Source organism: Acinonyx jubatus, chromosome B4 (assembly GCF_027475565.1).
Source record: "Acinonyx jubatus isolate Ajub_Pintada_27869175 chromosome B4, VMU_Ajub_asm_v1.0, whole genome shotgun sequence".
NCBI classification, from domain to species: domain Eukaryota; kingdom Metazoa; phylum Chordata; class Mammalia; order Carnivora; family Felidae; genus Acinonyx; species Acinonyx jubatus.
The window spans coordinates 75,265,331-75,289,019 of NC_069387.1; the positions used below are offsets into that span (position 1 = coordinate 75,265,331).

At 47.1% G+C, this 23,689-nt stretch overlaps 1 protein-coding gene across 6 annotated transcripts in view; it reads right to left on the reverse strand.

The window, feature by feature from the left end:
- RACGAP1 (Rac GTPase activating protein 1) overlaps nucleotides 1-5,292 on the reverse strand; it is a 28,285-nt gene extending 22,993 nt beyond the window's left edge. The window contains exon 1 of one of the 6 annotated variants that reach the window (XM_015065748.3): nucleotides 5,147-5,292. The gene's annotated coding sequence lies outside the window, so the exon portion shown is untranslated. Of the gene's footprint in view, nucleotides 1-5,120 lie in introns of all 6 variants that reach the window. The other 5 variants (XM_015065749.3, XM_015065750.3, XM_053226213.1 and 2 more) reach the window with 5 other exon arrangements.
- Between the last annotated feature and the right edge of the window lie 18,397 nt (nucleotides 5,293-23,689).

Below are 23,689 nucleotides of genomic sequence, written 5' to 3' on the forward strand. Positions count from 1 at the left end.
CTATCTGCCCAAGAACGCAGAAAAGGAAAATTTCACAATGCAACTAGAGTATTAAAAACTGGCTTAAAAAAAAAAAATCAGAGGGTTTGATGTTTTAAATGACAATACAATAACCTGATCCTTTCTTCCCTTTAAAAGAAATCCTCACATTTTCTCAGGTTCCTCTAGCCCACTATTCTTGCCTATGTTCTTTATGAATACCACTCACTAGAGTGAGTGAGGGTTGTGGAGGTACTCTCTTGAAAACACAACCCGATTCCTAAAAAGACTAAAGACACAAACAACCTACCGGGGATATCTCCTGATCACAGTGTTACCTCCTACAACTACCTGGACCTACATTATTCTCCACACATGCTGCCTGGTACCCAGGAGATCACTGTTTAACTGAACTCCCAGTGCTCTGCTATAAAACAAAGAGGTAACCCTTAACTGCCAGACTGTCAGAGTCTCCAGATTTAGAGTTTTATGAAGAACTTATGAATTGTTTTCTGTTCTTCCCTCTCAACACCAGACATTCCCTAAAATTCAATCCTCCAGTCTCTAGAACTTCTCAAGCTATCCCATGTTAGTCACTATAGCTCTCCAGACGATCACCTGCTCCTGAACACAGCCTCTCTCCTAACTCCAGTTCTGTAACTCTCAATTTGCTTGGGATGCCCTGGAGGTGTAGCCTGATTCTGAGACTTTGTTCTCTCCTTCCCCCCGTACATATTATTAGCAACTACTCTATCCACTCAACTACCCTGCTGACTCCCAATTTTCATTTCCTTATTTTTATCATTCACTCAGTTCCAAACCCCAGAATCACCCTTGTTACTCCCCTCTAACATCTGTGGACTCTTCTCTCATGTGTTTTACACCCATCCCCTCATCACTGGCAGGGCATCATCACTCATTTCAACTGACCTATCCCCCACTGCTGTGTGTTGGCATTCAGACACACACACACACACACACACACACACACACACACACACACACACACACACACACCCCTTGCGCTCTAATTTAACTTTACCATGTTTTGGGGCACCTGGGTGGCTCAGTTGGTTAAGCATCATTTGAGCCCCATGTTGGGCTCTGAGAGGACAGCTCAGAGCCTGGAGCCTGCTTCAGATTCTGTGTTGTCCTCTCTCTCTCTGCCCCTCCCCCATTCACGCTTGGTCTCTCTCTCTAAGAAAAACAAAAAACTTTACCATGTTTCTACCCTATGTCCTGGGTAGACTATACATGTAAGAAGAAACCTTACCTTTGGCACTACTGTACTACACACACACTCAATATTTAAAAATAAATATTTGATAAGGGCACCTGGCTGTATTAGTCGGTAGAGTTGTGACTCTTGGATCTCAAGATTATGAGTGTGAGCCCCACATTGGGCATAGAGTTCAATCAATCAATTAATATTTGCTAAATGAAAATCAGAGAACACACACACACACCCTTGATTCTACTGTCAAAAGAATTTCCATTCTACCTCAACATCAATGTGTAATATAGATGAAAACTGAAAAAAACGGTTTAAAAAAGGGGTTGTTTGTACAGAAGCCCTGGGATCAAGTTTTAGTTCTTCTATTTACTAGTATTACCTTGGGTAAGTCAAATTCTGAGATTCATCTATAATTGGGAACAGTAATAGTGCTCCATTTACCTCACAAAATATCACCAATTCATGCAGGTAGAAGTTTTATAGTGTATAAACTGAACCTTACTATTAAAATATAGGATATTAGAAGGGTGCCTGGGTGACTCAGTCAGTTAAGCATCCCACTCTGGATTTCAGCTCAAGTCATGATCTCAAGGTTTGTGAGTTCAAGCCCCATGTATGGCTCTGCCCTGACAGCACAGAACCTGCTTGGGATGCTCTCTCTCTCCCTCACTCCCTCCCTCTGCGCCTCCCCTGCTCACTCTCACTCTCTTTTAAAATAAATAAATAAACTTAAAATAAAATAAGATATACGGTATTATAGTGAGTATGACGTTTTTTGTTTTGGTCTGATAGTTGTCATTTACATCCTACCACAGTGATTACCAAATCATAGCTGGAACCCAGACCAAGAAGAATGGAGAAGATAGCAAAAATCTGACCAGGTCTAGGCTCTTTAGCAAGCTGTTTTACATGAGGCTTGTAGCATATGAGAATAGTTTTTCCTCTAACACAGGTTTACTTAGGGTAATCCAAAAACAGCACTAGCAAAATATAATCCTCTTCTCTTTATATGCTAGGGGACTATGTATTTTTATTAACGTTCTATAGAAGTGACACTCAGGAGTTATTTATAGATGACAAAAATATCTTTCTGCATCAGTACTAACTCTGATATCTCAGCCAAATTGTAACTCAAAAAGCTAAAATTCACTCATCCTATTCAATGTCAATTAAAAATGGTCTTAATTTTCCTGCCGGGCCACATTTTCACCTACATGAATACTCCTTTATTTCTCTCCCTTTATTATTTAGCTCCATAGCTAGGAGATACACTAATGTGAAAGGAAACAAAAACAAAGTCATATTGTACTACATTGCTTTGCAGCTGTAAAACAGCTGTCACTTTTCACTACAGAGGCAGCTGCCTTTTGGGAAAGCTGAAATGATCCCTGTGTGTAGCAAGGAAATCAGTTTGTGGAGCACTTTAAACAAAAAGGTGCTAGAGAATCTCAGCTGTTATTGATGAGAAGCCCCAGAGGTGGAGAAGTCACTATGTTACAGATTCCCAATCTGTGAGTATCCCTAAGGGAGCAATTTCACATCACCAGAAAAGAGTCTCAGCTTGATGTGATTGCTTTGAGTCCCCAATTTAATTTCAATCACCCAGCCAAGAGACAGACATCGTCCTTCAGAATAACAGACTATTATAGATCTTAACTGCAGAGTATCCTGGGAAAAGTCTCTATCCTCTTCTTCCTCCTAGAAACAACATTATTAAGAGACCTATACATCACATTTTAGATGCATCAAGGGTGTTAAATATTGTAAGACAAAGCAATAGAAGGTTGTCTGAGTTTTCCAGGAAAGAGTTTTAATGAAAAACATCTCAGGAACATTACTAAACCTGGAAATTCTCAAGAATTCAGCAATACAGGTTCTCCCCTGCCAAAGAAAACCATTCCCTAAGACAGTCTCAACACTGTAAGATTCTTTCATATGAAAGCATTTCAGAGCAATTCCTCTTCCCAAATGTCCAGCTTCTGCTTCACTATATCAGAAGCCTCTACACAACTGCCAGGCAGAAGGAATATCTTGAAACCAAATGTTCTTAAGAGCAAATCAATTGCAGAAAGAGTAAACAGAATGTTCTCAGTCCAACATGAATGAAGACTAAAATAAAGAGATGAGTTGAATTATTTCTTAGAAAATTATTACCAGTTTAAGATACTAAGTTTTCTTTCTTGTTTTGTTTTTTTTTTTTCTGATTCTGTAGATTCTTCCCATTCTGCAGTTTCATTCTTCAAGGTCTAGTGTAAGTCTTACCAATTTCACTAAAGCATTCCCTAACAATTTCAGTCCAAAATTGTCTCTTTATTATCTCTAACACTCATTTGGCAGATATAAAACACTGCATCATACTGTAAATTTTCTAAGTTCAAAACAATGTTTTTTTAATAATGAAACTAAAACCTCATCACCCTAAACAATTACAAGCATCTCCTTATCTAATCTTTGTCCATTATATACTCATATTTCATAATATTGCAATCATAGATTGATAGAATTTTGTGTTTTGCTCTCCTCTTTCATGTTTCCATTAAGTTACAAAAAGTTGATTAGCAATTATTTAACCATTCTCTTCTTTGGGTATTCATGTAATTTCCAGTTTTTCTGTTACATCTACCTGTAATCCCTTGCATGGTTACACCCTCACCTCCTGCAGGGATTTATTCAAATGCCATTTTCTCAGTGAGGTCTTTACCCAATTTTCAACTGTAACCTATCCCTCCAACACCTCTGCTTTGTTTTCCTCCAAAGCACTTATCTCCATCTAACATATGTATATATTAACTTATTTAATTGTTTGTCTCCCCAGTAGTTTAAATTCAAAGAAGGCACAGATTTTTGTCTGTTTTGTTCATTGCTGAGTCCCTGGTGCCCCCAATAGTGCCTGACAGTTGGCAAATAACTAATATATATTCACTGAATGAATGAACATTGCTGTGAACATTTTTTTTCTTCAGGTGGCTGTATTCTTTAGAATAGTTTCCAAGGCTGGGATGACTATATCGCAGGGTAAAAAACCTCTTATAGCTCTTGATAAATATTGCCAAAATATCTTCTAAAAGGGCTATACTAATGTAAAGTATAGTGTAGAGGCCTACTAGATTCACCACAGTTTATCTTTTTAAGTTCTATCGCCCCATATAAAATGCAAGCTCCTTTAAGACTAAATAAGATTGTCTTGTACTTATATTATGCACTGAATAAATACGTGAATGATTAAGCTATAGGAAAAGCGCCTTCTCAACACTTTCACGAAGTCGAAAAGCTCACCCCACACACTCAAGAGAATGATAAGGACACTTCCTTTAAAAAAGGAAAAAAAAAAAAAAAAAAGGCTTATCTTCTCACCCACCCCGCGTCGCTAAACACTCCTTCTGCCTACGAACGAGTGCCAGCGAAGAGAAATGTACGTGAAATTGCAAAAGTAAGGCCTCCTTGTTCCTAATTAGGATGGGACGGGCAAGATGTCATTGCCTCCGCCCACCTACCTAGATAACACGCAGCCCACAAGGAAGAGGGGCTCCGCTTCAAGCCACCCCAGCCTCTCAAATACCAGGGCTTCCTCCCTTCCAAAAACCCATGCTCCTCCGAAGAGAATGGGAGTATCACCCCACCCACTCCCAAACTCTGTATTTAAGTGAAAGTCACTTCTTTGGGCGGTGGTTCCTGCCCAGTTCAAGCCATCACCTCAAAAAGACGTCCCCGGCTTTCCGCAAAACACAGCGGCGAGAAAGAAACCCTCCACTCCCAGCCACCGCCCCTTCGGGCCACTGCCTCCCCCGGCCGGTGGAGACCCTCAGAGGAGGGGCCGTAGGTGCCGGCCTTCTCCCCCACCCCCGCGGTGGCCATGGCTCACCACCCCAGATGCTCTCCTACCACAAACCCAGAGAGTCAGACGCACTTGCTCTCGCAGCCCCTAGCGCCCACCTGGCCGGTTCCGCCTGGCCCCCACCTGGGCCGCCTTCCACTTCCCTCCGCACCTTATCCAACGGCAGAGCAGCAACGCGCCTCCGGCTCGGGTTTGAAATCCTGCACCAACCAATCACAGAGAAATTTATTCCTCTACGCTGCGACGCACGCCTCAGCGCCACGGGGTTGGGGAGGGGCCAGGACTGAGCATGCGCATGCTGCCAGGACGACGCCAAAGGCAGCCATTTTTACTAAGGTCAACAGGGGGCGGGGGCGTTGATTGGTTTTAGGGATTTTTTTTTTTTTTCCTTCGGAGCCGATTCCTGAAGCCATTCTGGAGACCGTGTTGACTAAAGGCAAGTGACACTCTGTGAGTGCAGAGTATGGTTAGCCTCTCTGTTTTCCCCAAGCAGGGAACTAGTGCTTTTGGAAATTATCAATTGAGCAGTGTCACGTCTCGCAGTTGAATTGGAAGAATTCCGGAAGAAGGTAGAACAGTCATTTGTAACCATATTTATTGAGCTATATAATGCCTTCATTCATTGATGCGTTCATCCAGGGTTTCACTTGGCACATATTTATTGAGTGCGCCTAATTCATAACAAGCGCTCTACTAGGACTTGGAAAAATAAAGATGATATGATCTCTGCTTTCCAGTAGCCAAGAATGGAAGAAACAGCTCGGGGGGGGGGGGGGATAAATGCAAAATAAAAGTACTATAATTCCATTTAATAAATGGTCATTTAGACCTTGGAATTGTGCTAAGCACAGCTTTCATATTTTTTCATGCAGACTCACAGTGTGAAATAATTTTACATTATAACCAAGTATCACAGAGATCTGCTTATCCTTACTACAATGTAATGTACTCTGAACTTTTCTATTCTCCCTTTATCCTTGCCTCCATGTTGGTTGTCTCTATGTCATTGAATTTATTATTCAGTATTGAATGGCTACCCACAATTTGAAAAACTACTGGCTAACACATACAAAAAACAGTGTGGTTTAATGGAAAGGTCACAGGTTTTATAACCAGAAAACTTGATTCCATTTGAACAAATACCTTTGGAACCCTTTTGTGCAGTAGGCATACCACAGAACCGGTTGCATTATCACTTTTTAACCCTTTGGTACTTCATGTTCTCCAACTATAAACCAAAAATAATAGTATAACCCCTGGGCGCCTGGTGGCTCAATGGGTTAAGCCACCAACTCTTGATTTTGGCTCAGGTCATGATCTCACAGGTTCAGAGGCCACCTTGGCCTCTGTGCTATTGGCACAGAGACTGCTTGGGATTCTCTCTCTCTCTTTCTCTCTGTCTCTGCCCCTCCTGTGCTCTCACACAAGTGCATGCACTCACACTCTCTCTTTTTAAAAAATGTTTCTTTTTGAGAGAGTGTGCAGGCAGGGGAGGGGCAGAGAGAAGAGGACGGAGGATCTGAAGCAGGCTCCACTATTTATGACAGCAGAAAGCCTGCTGCGGGGCTCCAACTCATGAACCAGGAAATCATGACCTGAGTGAAAGTCAGATGCTTAACCAACTGAGTCACCCAGGTGCCCCAATAAACTTTAAAACAATATATAAGGAAATAATAGTACTATCCCTATCTCACATGTTTATTCCCAGATCAAATGAGAGTGTGTGGAACACTATCAAAGTTTAAACTTTGTAAGCTGTAATACTAGATTGTTATGAATGTTATTTTGTTTTTATTTTTTTAATGTTTATTTATTGTTGAGAGACAGAGTAACAAAGCATGAGCAGAGGAGGGGCAGAGAGAGAGGGAGACACAAAATCCAAAGCAGGCTTCAGGCTCTGAGCTGTCAGCACAGAGCCCGACGTGGGACTTGAACTCACAAACTGTGAGATCATGACCTGAGCCAAAGTCGGACCCTCAACTGACGGAGCTACCCAGGTGCCCCTGTTATGAATATTATTAAGGAAGGTATGAAGAAAGGAAATATTGGCTGTACATGTATTTTCCCACTTAATCCTCCTCACAACCCTTTAAAGTCAGGAGCACTCAATGATTGCATTAGTTTGTGCCACCTTAGATATCTATCATACGAGAAGTATGAGGGCACAATATGTGTGAAGTGCTTTAGAAGTACAGAAAAGGAAGCAGTTAATCCTACCTGGGGAGTGGGAGTGTTAGCAAAGCCTACAGAGACTTAATATCTGAGCTAGTACTTGAAACGTGAATAGGAATTTACCAGATAGAAGGGGGTGGCACATTCCTAGCAATGGGAGGATCCTGTGACCTCTCAGGAATGAGTCATGTGTATATTTAATAAATACACAAGCAAACAATTTATGGAGGTTTAGGGCTGTGAAGGAACATTTCCCTCAACACGCAGGTGATGAGGGTTCAGTGGGCGTGATGCCTTCTTAGGCAGCTTTAGCCTGAGGAGGGGATGAAGCAGCTAGCAAAATATGTAGTGACCAGACTAAGAAGGGATTGGACTTTGTCCTGAAATAGACACAATGACAAGACAATGGGGCTCAGACTGACTTTGACTAGGTTTGCATTTTACATGGGTCATATGCTCAGCTGGCTTGGAGGATTGTCTGGAGAGGGAAAAATCTGAAGGTACAAAGACTCCTCCTGTATCATTAGGGAGAGAAGACATGAGCTGAATTAGGCCAGTGGCAGTAGGGATGGAAAGGAGGGACAGATGGGAAAGATATTCATGAAATGAAGTGCATTTATTAAGTGATTGGACCTAATGATTGGAAAAAGAGAAGGGGGGCGTAAAATGATTCAGCTTCTCCCTCTCCCTTTCATCCCTTGTCCAATTACTGAGCGCAACTCTTAAGTATCTCTTGTGTGTGCACACTTTTCTCCTTCCTACCGTCACCGCCCGAGTCTAATTCAGTAGTCCTAGCCACCAATGAAATTGTTTACCCCTCACTTACATTCTTTACACCCTGAGTGATCTTTTAAAAATGCAACTCTAGGGGCACGTGGGTGGCTCAGTCAGTTAAGCATTTGACTCTTGGTTTCCACTCAGGTCATGATCTCACGGTTCAGGTGTTCGAGCCCTGAGTCGGGCTCTGTGCTGACAGCGCAGAGCCTGCTTGGGATTCTCTCTCTTCCTCTCTCTGGCCCTCCACCACTCGCGCTCTTTCTCAAAATAAATAAATAAACATTTTTTTAAAAACGCAACTGTCATCATGTCTCTGTCTCGTTTAAAATCATTAATGACTTCAACTTCCTCCTCAGTAAAGACCAAAATCCCTATCAAGGCTCCCCTAACCTGGCCCTAACCTGGCCCGGCTGGCCCCTGGAGCTGCACTTCTGGACACTTCTAGAACTTATTTGCACTTCTGCCTCCACATCCCCACTGCCTTTTCACCTGGCTAAGTTCTACTCACCCTTCAAGGGCAGCTTAAGAGTTTTGCCTGTTTCAGGGGCACCCGGGTGGCTCAGTCGGTTGAGCCTCTGACTTCGGCTCAGGTCATGATCTCATGGTTCATGGCATCGGGCTCTGTGCTGACAGCTCAGAGCCTGGAGACTACATCGGATTCTATGTCTCCCTCTCTTTCTCTGTCTGCCTCTCCCCAGTTCATGTTTCCCTTTCTCTCTCTCTCTCTCTCTCTCTCAAAAATAAATAAATAAACTTAAAAAGGGAGAGAGAGAGAGAGAGAGAGAGAGAGAGAGAGAGAGATTTGCCTGTTTCGGGAAGGTCTCTGAGGCCTGGAGCCATGCATTTGCTAGAAGTTCCCCTAGCACCCTGTTCCACCCCCCTTTCATACATGTCACCTCATGTGTACATCTTCCTGATTCTTCTAGTTACCAGTTATATGGCCTTTCACAGGTCATCTGTGCCTTTGCTCACTCATCTATAAATGGAAATCATAATAGTACCTATGCAGAGTTGTTTAGAGGAATAAATGAGGTATCATGTAAAGCACCTAGCATAGTCCCTGGCACACAGCAGGTGCTCAGGAAATATTCCCCATCTTCCCTACTAGACTATAAACTCCCAGAGAACAAGAGATGGTACTCCTCTAATTTACTGCTATATTCTTGATTTTGCAGCTCTAACAGGCATCTGAGTGAGCAGAAGTGAGTTCAGTGGGATGGTGGTAGCCATTAGGGTTGGAGACACTGCCCGCCTACACCTCCCACCACCCAAGGCACCACCACCATACCCCCCACCCCCGCCACCCCCGTTCCACTTAAGCCCCTTTTCCTGCTGCACCAGCCGGGTGAGAAGAAGGCACAGAAAAGGTGAGAGAGAGTGGGGGGCGGGGCAGGGAGGGAGGGTGGTTCTTAACCCCCTTTCTTCCCAAACTATAGCTCTCTGGTTAGGGAGGCGCTGCACCTGTTACGGGAAAAGCGTGAAAGCTGGTGCCAGAAAGCATGGGTTTGATTCCCGGCCCTGCCACTTATTAGAGGCGAGATCTGGGCTTGGTTATTGAATCTCCTGCTTCCGGAGTCTCACTCGCCCGGGTGGTTCCGCGGTGCCAGCGAGGTAATGGCTGTAAAAGGTCCTCTGCCTCCTAACGCGCCGTCGGAGGACGCGTGAGCACCGGGACTGCCGCCCTCCCAGCCCGAGGGGGAGGGCGGTCACCTGAGCCTGCTCCCCCGCCACCCCCGCCGGCCGCGCTGCCGCCTCGCGCCGGGAGCCGCTAATGGGATTTATGCTAATGGCGAGGACTCAGGTGACCGCCGGAGCGCGCCCGCGCCCCGCCGCCCCCGCTCCCCACCTCTGCAGGGCCGGGCCGCCGGCCCAGAAGTCGCAACAGAGCTACTGTCACCGTGGGTCACCGGGCGGCCGCAGAAGCCTGGCGCGGCGGGGCGGGGAGTGGGGGGATGGGGGGGGGGTGCCGAGAGCCGGCCCCTGGCTGCGGTCCGTCTAATCACACTCCGGTGTTCGTCTTCATCCTTTCGCTTCGTCCCGGTTTCTGCCTCTCGGTTCCTTGTCCTTTGATCTCCATCTCTAGAGGTCCCACTCCCTACCTCCATTCGAGAATTCTTGTCTGTCAGTTAAACCGTGATGTGAGCACTTTCGCGTTCCAGGCAGTGTTTCTAAGCACGGAGGTGGGGTCCAGTGGGGTATAAAGAGGGCGGACTCCAGAGGTTGGGATTGTGTTCTGGGGTTCAGGGAGAGCCAGCCCCACTTCTGGCTGAGGATCAGGAAAGTCTGCCTGGAAGAAGAGGCATTTGAGCTGAGCTTTGAAGGATGCATAGGATCCCAACGGGGAAGGGAGTAGGAAGTGACGTGGTCAGGAAGTGTTCAGAGAAAATGGAGAAGTTGATCCAGTGTGGCTGAAAAGCAAGGATCTTGATTGGTGAGGAGGGGTGAAACTGAAAAGAACTTTGACATCACAGTGTAAGGGACCTTGGAAACCATGCCAAATTAAGTTCAATTTGATTCTTCAGGCACTAGTGAGCCATTGAAGGTTTCTGAGCAAATGACAGGCCTTACTTCCTGTTTCTCTAAAAGAAGCAGCGAAGTATAGCGGTTAAATGGGTGAGCTCTGGGGCTATACTGGCCCTGGTTCAAAGTCTACTTCCATCACTTACAATTTATGTGATGGGCAACTGGACTTCTCTGTGCCTCTATTTCCCTATCAATTAAACTGGGATGAGAATGATAGTATAAAGCGCTGTTGAAAGGATTCAATGAAACAGTCTTTGCACTCTCAGCACGTTGCCTGGCACATACTTAGTGCTCCATAAGTATCAGTTATTATTTTTTTGTGTCTCCTTGTCTTCCTCTCTGGACAACTCATCAAAACAAAACCAAAACAAATCTTCCCAAGTCCATGGTTTCCCCGCTTCATGCCCAGGAATCACCCTCTCACAATGAATCAAGTGTTGAACTAAATCAGACTATAATAGAAGCAAGGCCCCTTTGGAAACACACCGCTGCCTCTTCTAAGCATCCAGGAACCTTGCTTAGGGGAGGGATGTAGTTATTGTACTGAACTCGACTCCACCAGATTCCAGTCTCTTTAAAAACAGAGACCACGGCTCATTCAACCCCACTTTGTCCCATCTCTGACAACATGCCTGACCTTCAGTAGGTCCCTGCTCTATACCAGGGGTTCTCAAATGTTAATATGCATTAGAATCCCTTCCAAGGTTCTTGTTAAAACACATTGCTACTGGTTTGGGGACCACACTTTGAGAACCACTGCTCTAGAATAGCGATTGAATAGGAGAGGGAAGTACCTGGTTCTTTAAAAAGACCAGAAATTTATGTAAATCATAGCAATACCAATTCTACTAACGGTGAACCCTAAAAGTCAAGCCAAGAACTAGTTCTCAGTAGTCAGACTGCGAGTCAAATCTGGGCCCTCTCCCTCTTTCTTCGATTTCTGTTATCTCCAATGTTAAATGAGAATAATGGAACCTACTTCACAGGGTTGATCTGATGATTAAAAAGGAAATTACAGGGGTGCCTGGGTGACTCAGTTAAGCATCCGACTCTTGATTTCAGCTCAGATCAATCATCTCATGGTTCATGAGTTTGAGCCCTGCATTCGGCTACACACTGACAGTGCAGAGCCTGCTTGGGATTCCCTTTCTCTCTCTGCCCCTCCCCTGCTCATTCTCTCTCTCTCTCTCTCTCTCTCTCTCTCTCTCTCTCTCTCTCTCTCTCTCTCCTCTCAAAATAAATAAATACACTTTTTTAAAAAAAGGAAATTATAGATGCAAAGTTCCCTTCCCCGATCACTTCGTTATTTACCCAGAACTTCCGCACACATTTCATTAGATCCTCCCAACAATCCCGGGGGGGGGGGGTGATAAGAGAGGCATTATCCCCACAGAGAGGGGGATGCTCAACTACTAGTTCCCTCCCATTTCACAGATGAGGAAAGCTGAGTCGTAGAGAAGTTAAATGACTCGTCTAGAGTCTGTGCAGCTTGGGTAAATAGAGGAAAGGGCTCAAAGCAGACCAGGCTGCTCCTCCCCACTTTGCCCTTCGTTTGTTCTTGTGCCACCTCCTTCCCTTGGGTCCCTCTTGCAGCTCCTCTAGGTGTGTGTTACCTGAATCTGAATGGTAAGAAGACAGGGCGGGGGCTCTCTGCACCTCTTGGAGACGGTCCTGTTCTCTCGCTTCCCCCTAACCCTCTGCCTGCAACTTCCTCCCAACGTAGGCCCCTGTAGAACTGATACTGGCACTCTGTGTGGCAAATCTCTACCCTAAATGCGAATTCCAGAGCAACCCCTCACTACGGGTTTAAACGTGGATTTAAACAGATCTCTTCCTTTTAGCTTGTCTCGTCATCTAGGACATAAGGACTGGTTTCAATCTGTGGTCCCCAAACTGTAGAGCGATCACAGGAGATTCAGCCTCTGGCGCCATGAAGACTCTGAGGACCCTGTCTGTGTGGAACTGTGTAATTGCCGGGGGAAGGATAACTGTGTAATTGTGGGTGCCTGGCTGGCTCAGTCTGTAGAGCATGCGGTTCTTGATCTCGGAGTTGTGAGTTTGAGCTCCACATGAGGCATAGAGTTTGCTTTAAAAAAGTACAACCGTCAGCATGTCAGGATCGTGGAGAAATTTTTTTTGGAATGAAAAGTTGGGAAACCTCCGGTCTAAATATCCTCTGAAGGTCCTTGCAACTACCATCCTACACAGCTGCGCTGGAGATTGGGCTTTAGACCACCAGGGGGCGCTGCAGCCCCACACGATGTGGAAACTGAGGCCCATGGGCCAGAGGACAGTTCCAAACTAGGACAGGGTGGGACCTGTTACACATAAGGTTCTGTAAGAGAGATGTATCTCCACAGGCAGGGGAGATAAGGGACTCAGAGAGGACGGTATCCTGTGTCCCAGGCCACTCAGCACTGTGCAGACACCTGTGGTAGTGAGAGGTAATTACCCGTCTGGTTGGACCTTGAGCTGCAGCTCCTAGCCTCCCACATAGGATGGGCCTCACATTCCACCTCAGCTATCCTCGGGCAAGGGGAAGGGACTGAGGGAAGAAAAGGTACAGAACAAGGCCCGGATGGCCACACCTCAGGAATGCAGGGAACTGATGAAGACCTGGGGAGGTAGGGAAGCCTTTCTGAAGGTAGAGTTGGGGACAATCAGAGAAGAGCAGGCAGGTCAGTTCAGGCAGGGAGTTCTGTATCAAAAGGGAATAATTATTGCTTGACAATAGGAGGCAGCAACTCAAGGCCAGAGGGGAGGACAGGAGAGGCCAGCATTCTCCCTCCACTCTCTCACCAAACCCCCCCATCCCACCCCACTCCAACCCTGCTGAACCCTGGGCAGGGCTCTGACCCAGCTCAGCCTCTCCAGTCAGGAATTTCTTCCTGGCAAGGGCCAGAGAAACTTAAAGACGGAATTGAGCTCCCACACACAACCCTCAGAGGCTGAAACTCATACTCAAACTGTCAGGATCCAGAAGACTTTCCAACCCAACCTGAAGGTACACACAGGTGCTCACAATGATGGGACACAGAGACTCTGCACCACCCTAGGACGAGCTCTCTCTCTCAGGCTTGATTTTAGCAGAACAAATGGAAGACAGGGTGCCTGTGTGGCTCAGTCAGCTAAGTGTCTGTCTCTTGATTTTGGCTCAGGTCATGATCTCACGATTCGTGAGTTCGAGCCCTGTATTGGACTCCACTGTCAGCACAGAGCCTGCTTGGGATTCTCTGTCTCTCCTTCCCTCTGTGCCCCTCCCCCACTTGCATTCTCTGTCTCTCTCTAAATAAATAAACTTAAAAAAAAATAAAAAGAACAAATGAAGAAGGACCCAGAGCCTCCAGCCCCCTTAGTCCAGGACACTGGACCCTCACCCCTTAATGCCTCATTCTTGCTCTAGATGGGCCACCCCTTTCTCCTCCTTGGCCAAGCTCCACTCATCTGCTGTTCCTCTCTTATGTACCCCTGCTGGCTCTAAGCAGCAAATTCCTTCCCACAACCACTGTGCTCTACACGGCCTCTCTCCCTATTTGCCTGGGCTCAGGGTACCAGCCCTGACCCCCAAGCTGAGTGTCTCCCGAGCCTGTTCCTTCTGCCCTCCCACACCTCTGGGCCTTCCACGGTGCCTTTCTGAGATTTGCCAAGCCTGAGTGTTCTTCTAAGCAGAGAAGACCAGAAGGAGAGGCAACCGGAAAGGGCATTCATGTTGGCAAGTCTTCTCTGGGCAGCAGAGTGGACAGAAGGACAGGCGGGGCAAGCCAGCCATTCTGGAGAGGGTGGACACATCCTGCCTTCCCCCATCTCAACAGGACCACCTCCCAAGCTTAGAATTTTGGCTGCAACACACACACACACACACACACACACACACACACACACACACATATACATATACACACCAGGCCTATCTGCTCTGCAGAAATATGCTTCCCTGGGGCCCCTAGGGCCTGTTTCCTCATTGCCCATCAAGACTTTCCCATCTGCTTTCACAGGGGAACCTTCAGTCATGGGTTTGACCCAGAGATCTCCCAATTTTCAAGTCTTACAGCCTTCTAGAGACAAGGCCATACCGAATCTGGGATCATTGCAGTTGCCCCATTTACAGCCCAGCCCCTGTACCTCCCTCCCACCTCAGTGCATCCCTCCCACCTCTGTGAAGCCTTTGAGGCTGGGAGGGAGGTCAGAACGGAGCCCATCTTGGCAAAATGAGAGAAGATTAGAGCAATACATTTGCTGTCAATGGCAATAAGGCTGCCTGAACAGGGGAAGAGGAATATTTGATTTCGGGCTCTCCAGGGGTCTCAGCGGAGGAACACTGGCAGAATGCAGCCTCAGGCCTGATGGAGTGGGGAGGGCTGGTCCCAGCCCCAGCCAACTAGGGACCCTGGAGTCCCAGCCCTCCCATCTCCTTATCGACCCCATCCTCCGCAGTCACCCGCAGGGTTACAGCTCCACCCCCAACCCTCCCATCATTTCTCCCTTCCCACTGCCAAACTTGTGTTTCCCCACAGCAGTTTTTCTACCCAGCACAGGGTGATGGAGCAGAAAGAACACTGCTCTAGGGGCTGGAGAGAAGGCCTGGGTTTTAACCCCCCTGCTGCATCTAAGCCAGGGACTTCATGCAAGTCACTGAGCGTCTCTGAGCCTGGGCGGTGTGGGTTGGGGGACAACGTGCCATTTGGCATCCTGAGGTCAGCTCGGCCACTCACCACTTCAGTGGCCTTGGGTATCATCGCTTCACCTCTCTGAGCTCCCATCCCCATCCATAAAGCGGGGATGAAGCAAATAATAAGGCCTATCTATGTCCTAGGGTTGTGGCTGGTGTCAACAAAGCCTCGGATAAGAAAGCTGTAAACATGTTTGACATAGCATTGTCTTGTTTCATGGGGATTTGCCATAGGTTCCCTGGCTGAAGGATGGACCCAACCTTCATCCAGAAGCTCCAGAGGGTTCTTTCCAGCCCTAGGATCTTGGCTCTGAGTCCCACTCCCCCAGTTAGTAGAGGGAGTAGTTTCTCTGGAAAAGGCAGATGAGGGTTTTTTGTTTTTGTTTTTGTTTTGTCACACAGACCTGAACTGAGGAGTCAACTCTCCTGGACCAATTCTGAAAGACATTCTGAAGAGACAGGTGTTTTAGAAGCAACTGGTCAATAGTGTCTCTTTCCAACCTCCTACCCTCATGTGTACAGGGAGTGCTGCCCCCTGGAGTTGTGCAATGGATGCAAATGAGGCAACTTCTGCCCTGACCCTAGGTGAATAGTCAAGGTGTTCCCTTGACTGACCCTTGACCCTAGGCAGCAGAGGGTGCAGAGAGCCTACAGGATGGAATTCACATCCACTTCCAGGCTGCCTGGAAACACCTGCAGTGTTTTTCATATGCTTTCTGGTCTCTACAACAGCCCAAGAAGGAGGTATAACCAACATGAGGTTGGATAACTTGCCCTTGTCGTATGCTGCAAGGAACTATGACTCAAGTTGGACCACAGCACTCGGTGCTGCCTCCTGTTGGAGCAGAAGGTTCGAGGCTTCCATCCCAGGCCTGGGTCCCTTGGCTGAGATGGGAACCTGGGTGATTCTTTAAGTGGATTATACTACTCAACCGAGGAGCACAGAGAGTGCTTTGGAGAGTGTAGAGCCCTGCACAAATGCATTATACTTTCATGTGCTTCTCTTCTGGTTCCCACTTCATTTGCCACTACCCCGCCCCCCTGCCTGGTCCTCCCCTCTGGCCAGATCTCCTCACTTTATTTTCCATCTGCTACATCAGGCTCATTCATATCCTCCCCTCCCCACTCTGCCTATCCAGATCTCACCCATTCTTTGAGGCCTCCATGAAGTCTTGCTACCGTGCAAAGTGGCAATAAGGACAGACTTTCTTGACTTACTATTCACCTTTCATGAATGTGTCCTGGTCCCACAAGAGAGTCCCTAAATGATGCTCTGAGGGCCTTAGACTGTGTCTCCTATCTCTTTGTAACCTTGGGGCTTGCATAGAGTCTGGTACATACTGGGTGTCAGGAAAGCATTTATAGCGGGAGGTGATGATTGTGGTGGTGGCGCTCACGATAGAATCCACATTTGGGGTGGGGGGGGGGATGGTGGCAATAGCTCTGATAGCTGTAGTGGTAGGTATGGCAGTGAGTTTGAGAGCGTGCTGGTGTTGGTAGCGACGGTGGCGATGTTGATGATGTGAGTTTGAAGATGGCGGTAGCGATGGGGATAATGATGGTGATGGTGGTGATAAGAGGTGGTGGTGATAGTGGCCGTGTAAATTACCTGTGGCTGCACGACAGATTACTCCCAACACGTAATGCTTCAAAACAAGACACATTTGTTCTCTCAAAGTTTCCGCAGGTCAGGAATCTGGGCGTGGTCTAACCGGGTGCCTCTGGCTTGTTTTCTCATAAGACAGCAACCAGGGTGTCGGCAGGGGCTACAGTCTCGTCTGCAGTCTCTACTGGAGGCAGATTTGCTTCCGAACTCACACATGTGATCGTTGACAAGATTCAGTTCCTCTTGGGCTCTTGGACCTTGCTGGGTGTTGGCCTGAGGACTCCCTCGGTCCTTTGTCACATGGGCCTCTCCGGAGAGTAGCTGGCAACATGGCAGCTTGCTTTCCCTGATGCAAGTGAGAGAATACCCAGGACAGAAGCTACAGTCTCTTTGTCGCCTAATCTAGAAGTAACATCCCATCACCTCTACTAAATTCTCTTCACTAGAAGCGAGGCATTAAATACAGCCCATAATTTAAAATGTTTTTATTTGGGGGCGCCTGGGTGGCTCAGTCGGTTGAGTGTCCGACTTCAGCTCAGGTCACAATCTCGCGGTCCGTGAGTTCAAGCCCCGGGTCGGGCTCTGGGCTGAAGGCTCAGAGCCTGGAGCCTGCTTCCGATTCTGGGTCTCCCTCTCTCTCTGCCCCTCCCCCGTTCATGCTCTGTCTCCCTCTGTCTCAAAAATAAAAATAAACGTTAAAAAAATTAAAAAAATAAAATAAAATGTTTTTATTTGAGTATAGTTGATACACAGTGTTACATTAGTTTCAGGTATACAACAGTGATTCAACTTCTCTATGTGTCATGCTGTGCTCACCACAAGTGTAGCTGCCATCTGTCACCATGCACTGCTAATACAATATCGTTAACTATATTCCCTATGCTGTGCCTTTTATTTCCATGATTTAGTCATCCCATAACTGGGAGCCTGTATCTCCCAGTCCCCTTCACCTGTTTTGTCCATCCCCCTCCCCCCTCCTTTCTGGCAACCATCAGTTTGTTCTCTGTATTTATAGGTCTGATTCTGCATTTGTTTTGTTTATGCATTTGTTGTTTTAGATTCCATATATGAGTGCAATCATATGGTATTTGTCTTTCTTAGTCTGATTTATTTCACATAGCATAATACTCTCTATGTCATCCACGTTGTCGCAAATGGCATATCGCATCCTTTTTTAAGGCTGCATAATATTCATTATATATACATATATATATATACACACATATATATGTACACACACACATATACACACACATATATATACATATATATACACACACACATATATATACACACACATATATATACACATATATATACACACACATATATATACACATATATACACACACACACACATATATATAAATGCATATCTCACATCTTTATCCATTTGTCTTTTGATGGCCACTTAGGTTGCTGCTTCCATATGTTGGCTATTATAAATGATGATGCAGCGAACATGGGGTGAATATACCTTTTCAAATGAATGCTTTTGTTTTCTTTGGATAAATAACCCATAGTGCGATCACCGGATCATGAGGCAGTTCTATTTTTAACTTTTGGAGGAACCTCCATATTCTTTTCCACAGTGGCTGCACCGTCTTGCATTCCCACCAACAGTGCACGAGGGTTCCTTTCCCCCCACATCCTCACCAACACAAATACAGCCCGTACTTGACAGGATAGGATGATACAAGGGCATGAATGCTGGGAGGCAGTGGCCACTGGGAGTCACCTTAGAGGCTGCCTATTACAATGGCTATGGCGGTGATGAGATGGTAGAGGAGGAAAGATGGAGAAGTACAATTGTATCAGGGATGGTAGGGTATCAGGGAGTGGAAGTATTGGTGTCCATAATAGAGTTGGAAAATGGTTCCCCCAAACTAGATCTGGGCAGAGGGGTACAGCTGACTGGAGCCAGATATACAACACCCACTCTCCTCCACCACACTCCAGCCTCATCCCAGGTCCAGGCCCATATCCATTCCCCTAGAGTACTCCCTCCCCATTGCTTTCTTTGCCAATCATCCCCACCCTAGGCTGATGTTCTCCTTTAGGCAATTAATGAGCTAACTAATGGCCAAATGGAGAGCAATTACCACCAGCAATCAAAGGAAAGAGGAAGAGAGTGGTCAGAGGCCCAAGGGAGACAAAGAGGTGCTGCCCGTTTGGGGGCTGGGCTGTGGTTCTTGCGAGGTGGATAAAGCCATCCACCCGATCCTATACTGAGTCCTCATGTCCTTGGTCTCCAGCTCCACATTCCCATAGGACGACGGAGCCCACCACCGCCATCCCTTTATCTTCCCTCTCTCAATTCTTCACAAAGGCTTTAGGCTAGAGCTTCGCTAAGCCCGGAGCAGCCCATCTTCTCCAGTCCCCCTGCCTCTACCTCCTGCCTCTAATCTCTTCCTACTTCTGACTACCTGCCTTTTCTTAAAATCCCCCCAATATTTCCCCTGTCCTTTGATAAGCACAGAAGGGGCTCATCTTTTCTGATGTCTCATACCTTCCATGGCCATCACTAAGCCCCCTCATCCTACCCCAATGCCAAGGCATTTAGGTCTGGTAAGCCAAAATAAAGCCTATTATCCGGAAACGTCTCTTTAAGCAGCCAGGTGATATTGGGTGCCATGGAGCCAAGTCCTCTTGCAGTAGAATCATCAGGTTGAGTGACAGGGGTAAAATAGACTGGGAGTGAGGAGACCAGGATTCTAATCCCAGGTTTGTCACTCACTAATCATGCCACTTCTATTCAATGTTCTCATCTGTTTAATGGTGGTAGTTGGAGGTGGAGGGTGGATCAGATGGCCTCTAAAGACCCTGCCAGTTCTGAAGTTCTCGGATGCTAATTCCCATGAGAAGGGTGGAAGTTGAGTGGAGGATGATAGCCAGGCTAGAAGGCCAAGGACTACGTGGCTGACAGAATAGTGTCTGCTTGCAAAGGACAGTGAAACCTGGTCATAGTAGGGGGTCTTCACTCCGTGCACTGTAGGGCCCAAGGCCACCCCAACCTTCCTTTCCTGTATCTGCCCAGGCTCCCCGCCCACCCCCCCATGCATGACCTTAGAATTGCCAGCTTCCCTCTCTGGCCCTTCATCAGCATGTCCAGACAGTCCCCATCTGCCACTTCTGTCTCTAAGATATCACTCACTTCTTTTGTTTCCTTTCTCCTCCCCCGACCCCCCGCTACACACCCATACTGTCCCCACCCTAATTCAGCCTTTGCCCCTTCTCTCCTGGACCTCTGGAAAAAACACACCTGACTGTCTTCATGCCTCCCACCTCCTTGGTCTGCATGACACCTGTCTCTCCTGGTTCTTCTCTTTGACCAATCCTTCTTGGTTCTCTTTCTCTTTCAGCCTCCTTTCCTCCCGTCCTCCTGTCCTCCCATCCTGCTGTTCACCCCTTAAATTTAGGTGAACTCCCTAAGGCTTTGTCCTTGGCCATCTCAAAATGGTAACATGATAACAAAAGCAAAAACAACTAGGATTTAATGGTTCTTACATGCCACAAAGGGCCTCCACATGTATTTTTATTTGATTCCATGAGGTAAACTATTCTCTCCCACTTAATGGAAGTCAATTTTGCCTTCATGGAGTCTCTGAAAACTGTCCTTTCCTTTTGATTTCCACTGCCACTGCTTTAAATCAAGCCTTTAATGCCTTGTCTTAGACCCTTGCTTCAGCGCCCTAGCTGACAATAGTGTAGGTCTTAGCGGCCAATGAGAAGGGAAGGATGTAGTTCCAGTTAACCAATTGACCAAGGGCTTTAGACTTAGCTGAACCAGACCAGGCCCCACTCAGAACACAGTAGGCTGTACTATAAAGATAAGGCACTCAGAAGTAGAATCATTCGGGGGAAAAGATTAGGGTCACAAGCAAAAATTCAGAAATCTGTGATTGGTCTGAGCATAAAGAGGACAGTTCCTGATGAAATAGGTGAAAAGCTGCATAATGAAGTCCAGGAGAATCTCTCTGGAAACTCCACCGTGCCAGGACCTTTGTGACTGGTCCCATATCAACTCCAGGCAACCCAATCGGCACCCTCAGCCTGCTGGAGCGGGTAAACCTTGACTCTTTAGTTTAAGTCAGGAAAATCCTACCTCAGGAAGAAAAAAGAATAAGAATAAAGAAAATAATATTAGAAATACTGAACAAAGAAATTTAAATTCATGATATTGGTTTCATAGTGGGCTTTTGGGGGGGCAATCGTTGTAATATTGTTTTGTCTGCTTTTAGAGATGTTGAAAGTTTTTAAGAAAATCTGCTTTATGAAGAGTCTAATTGACTTCATTTGCAGTCAAGGTTTAAATATATGGGGACATACGATTTGCCAAATTCATAAGTTTTTGAATTATTGGTTGTATAAGTAGTATGAAAATATTTAGGGGAGGGGTACCTGGGTGGCTCAGTCAGTTAAGTGTCCTATTCCAGCTCAGGTCATGATCTCATGGTTCAGTTCATGAGTTCAAGCCCTGCATTAGTCTCTCTGCTGTCAGCACAGAGCCCACTTCAGATCCTCTGTCCCCCCTCTCTCGCTGCCCCTCCCCCCATCTCAAAAGTAAACATTTTTTAAAAAGAATATTTAGGGGAATGTTAATAATTGGATAAAGACTAATAAACTGGACATCAAAGTAGAAAAAATACGGAGTATTCTTCCCCTCTATGCCCCAAAGTGCCTGAGACATTAAAGAATTTATCATCCTAAACTTCCCATCTGTGATTTGTACGGTCTTCAATTAATTCCCATTCTCCTGCCAAGACTTCTGTGTCCCCATTTTCTCGTCTATGAAATGGGATAATATTACCTACTCAGAGGGTAGCTGTGGGGATTGAGAGAATTCCTTCCAGAACACTTAGAACAATACCCACCACACAATGACTCAATAATGTTGCCTATATTTACCCTCCCCCAATACCACTTGATTATGCCACCTCCTTCTCAAAACCCTTCGATTGTTCCCCAGTGACCCCAAACAAATGGAAGCTCCTCCACATGTCAAGAACCTTCCTGTCCTCACCTCTGCCTGCTTCCCAGCCTTGGCCCTCACTACTCCCGCTCAGCCACCAGACAAAGTTACCACCTCTTTGCTTTGCTCTCGTCCTCATCATCATTTCTTCCATTTCTTCCTCCTCCTAAAATGTCTTGCCTCCTTCCTGTGCCATGATGGCTATTCAAACTCCTACCCACCCTTCAAAACCCATCTCAAATGCTACATCTTCCAGGACACTTTCCTGGTCATCTTCAACTCTCTCCCTCCTTGGGGCACTATATTAGTAGTTCTCTCCTGGCAAGCATCACATTCTGTCATGCATCACAGTCAATTACTTATGTGTCTGGTCACCCCAGTTAGGCCATACGTTCCTTGAAGATAAGACTCACTTCTAATTGATCTTGGGGAACACATGGCAGCCTTGCCCAGGTCCTGGTGTGTAGTAGGTGCTCAGTTCACAGATGTTAGATTCTTCTAGCTCCAGGTAGTTGTGTCATCTAAGCAGAGGCCGCAGGGACCTCCAGACTCCCCAGGCCAGGGTCCCCACCCTCGCTGGCCTACACAGACCGTAGAGCACAGGAATCCAAAGGAGCCAACAGTCTGTATGTACCAGGGCCCACAGGGCAGATGGAAAAATGGCATAGCCAGATTCCAGGAGCATGTGCTCAGCTTATCATCACTCTCCCAGAAATTCAACCCCTCAGTCGAGATTTTTTTCGGACTCTTCTGTGCTAGGCCCTGTGTGAGGCACGGCAGATGCTGGTGCCACTTCCCTAAAAGAGGTTGTGCCCATGTGCCCAGAACTCCTGTGTGTACACATATATGTGCCCACATGTGCGCCCCGCATGCCCGAGTCTCTTCTCCTGACAAGCCGAGCAGTCTGTAAGCCCAGGCTGAGAGGGCTGCCTTTTACCCTGTTTCCAAACAACTCCCTTTTCTGCGCCAGCGCCCTGCTTCTCCCTTCTGTTTGCCCCTCGCCTCCTCCTCCCTCTGTTGGGGCTGCCGCTGATGATGAAATTTGGCTTGCAACACCCTCTTCCTCCCCTTCCTACAGGCCTGGGAGAGGATTAAGCCACTGGAGTCTGAAATCGGAAAGATCCCAGCTTCTGCTCCCCAGCACCTCCCCACGCCCCCTCCCCCTCCCCGCCCATGCAAAACCAGAAAATTAATCTCCCCTTCTGCCTGTGATATGGCGGGCTGCATTACAAGCTGGGCGTCGAGATAAAGCGGGGAGCCGCGGGACAGCGGCCCAGCGCAGGGGCCCCGGGTGGGGCCGGCCTGGGAGATAAGGGCCTCCCAGCCCCATGAATTATTCACCGGCACTGCCTCCTCTGGCTCAAAGGCTGCCCTGGGCGCTGAGATTGCACCTTCCAAAAAGGCCTGGGTAATGTGGGAGGAGGGTCCATGGAGAAGGCAAGGGCTGTAGAAGGGTCCTCCTGGGTGGGGGGGGGGGGGGGGCAGGGAGAGGGGAGGACTGTGCTTAGGTGGGAGACAGCTCAGAGACACAAGTGCCCTGCAGGGCCGGCTGATGCAGAGGGTGGAAGATGTCCCCAAGCCCAAGGAACCCTCAGACCCAGCTATGGCCCCCAGGGATGCTCTTCATTTATGCAACACGCTAAACACAATTGAGCAGCTGTAAGTGCCAGGCCAGGTCCAAGTCTGGCATCCTAGAGCTGGAGATGCAGTCCCTGCCCTCAAGGTGCCCAGGATCCAACGCACCTACTGAGTATGGGTGGAACACAGTTGTTCCCCCCTCATCTGCCTTGTCTACAATTCTTCCCCCCTTCCCTCCTGTGGAGCTCTAGACAGCTGCTACCCACTCTGCTGAAGCACTTCACCTTGAGGAGGACCGGAGGACAGACCTGCTTTTAGGGCCACCAGAGTTCACAAAACAGAGA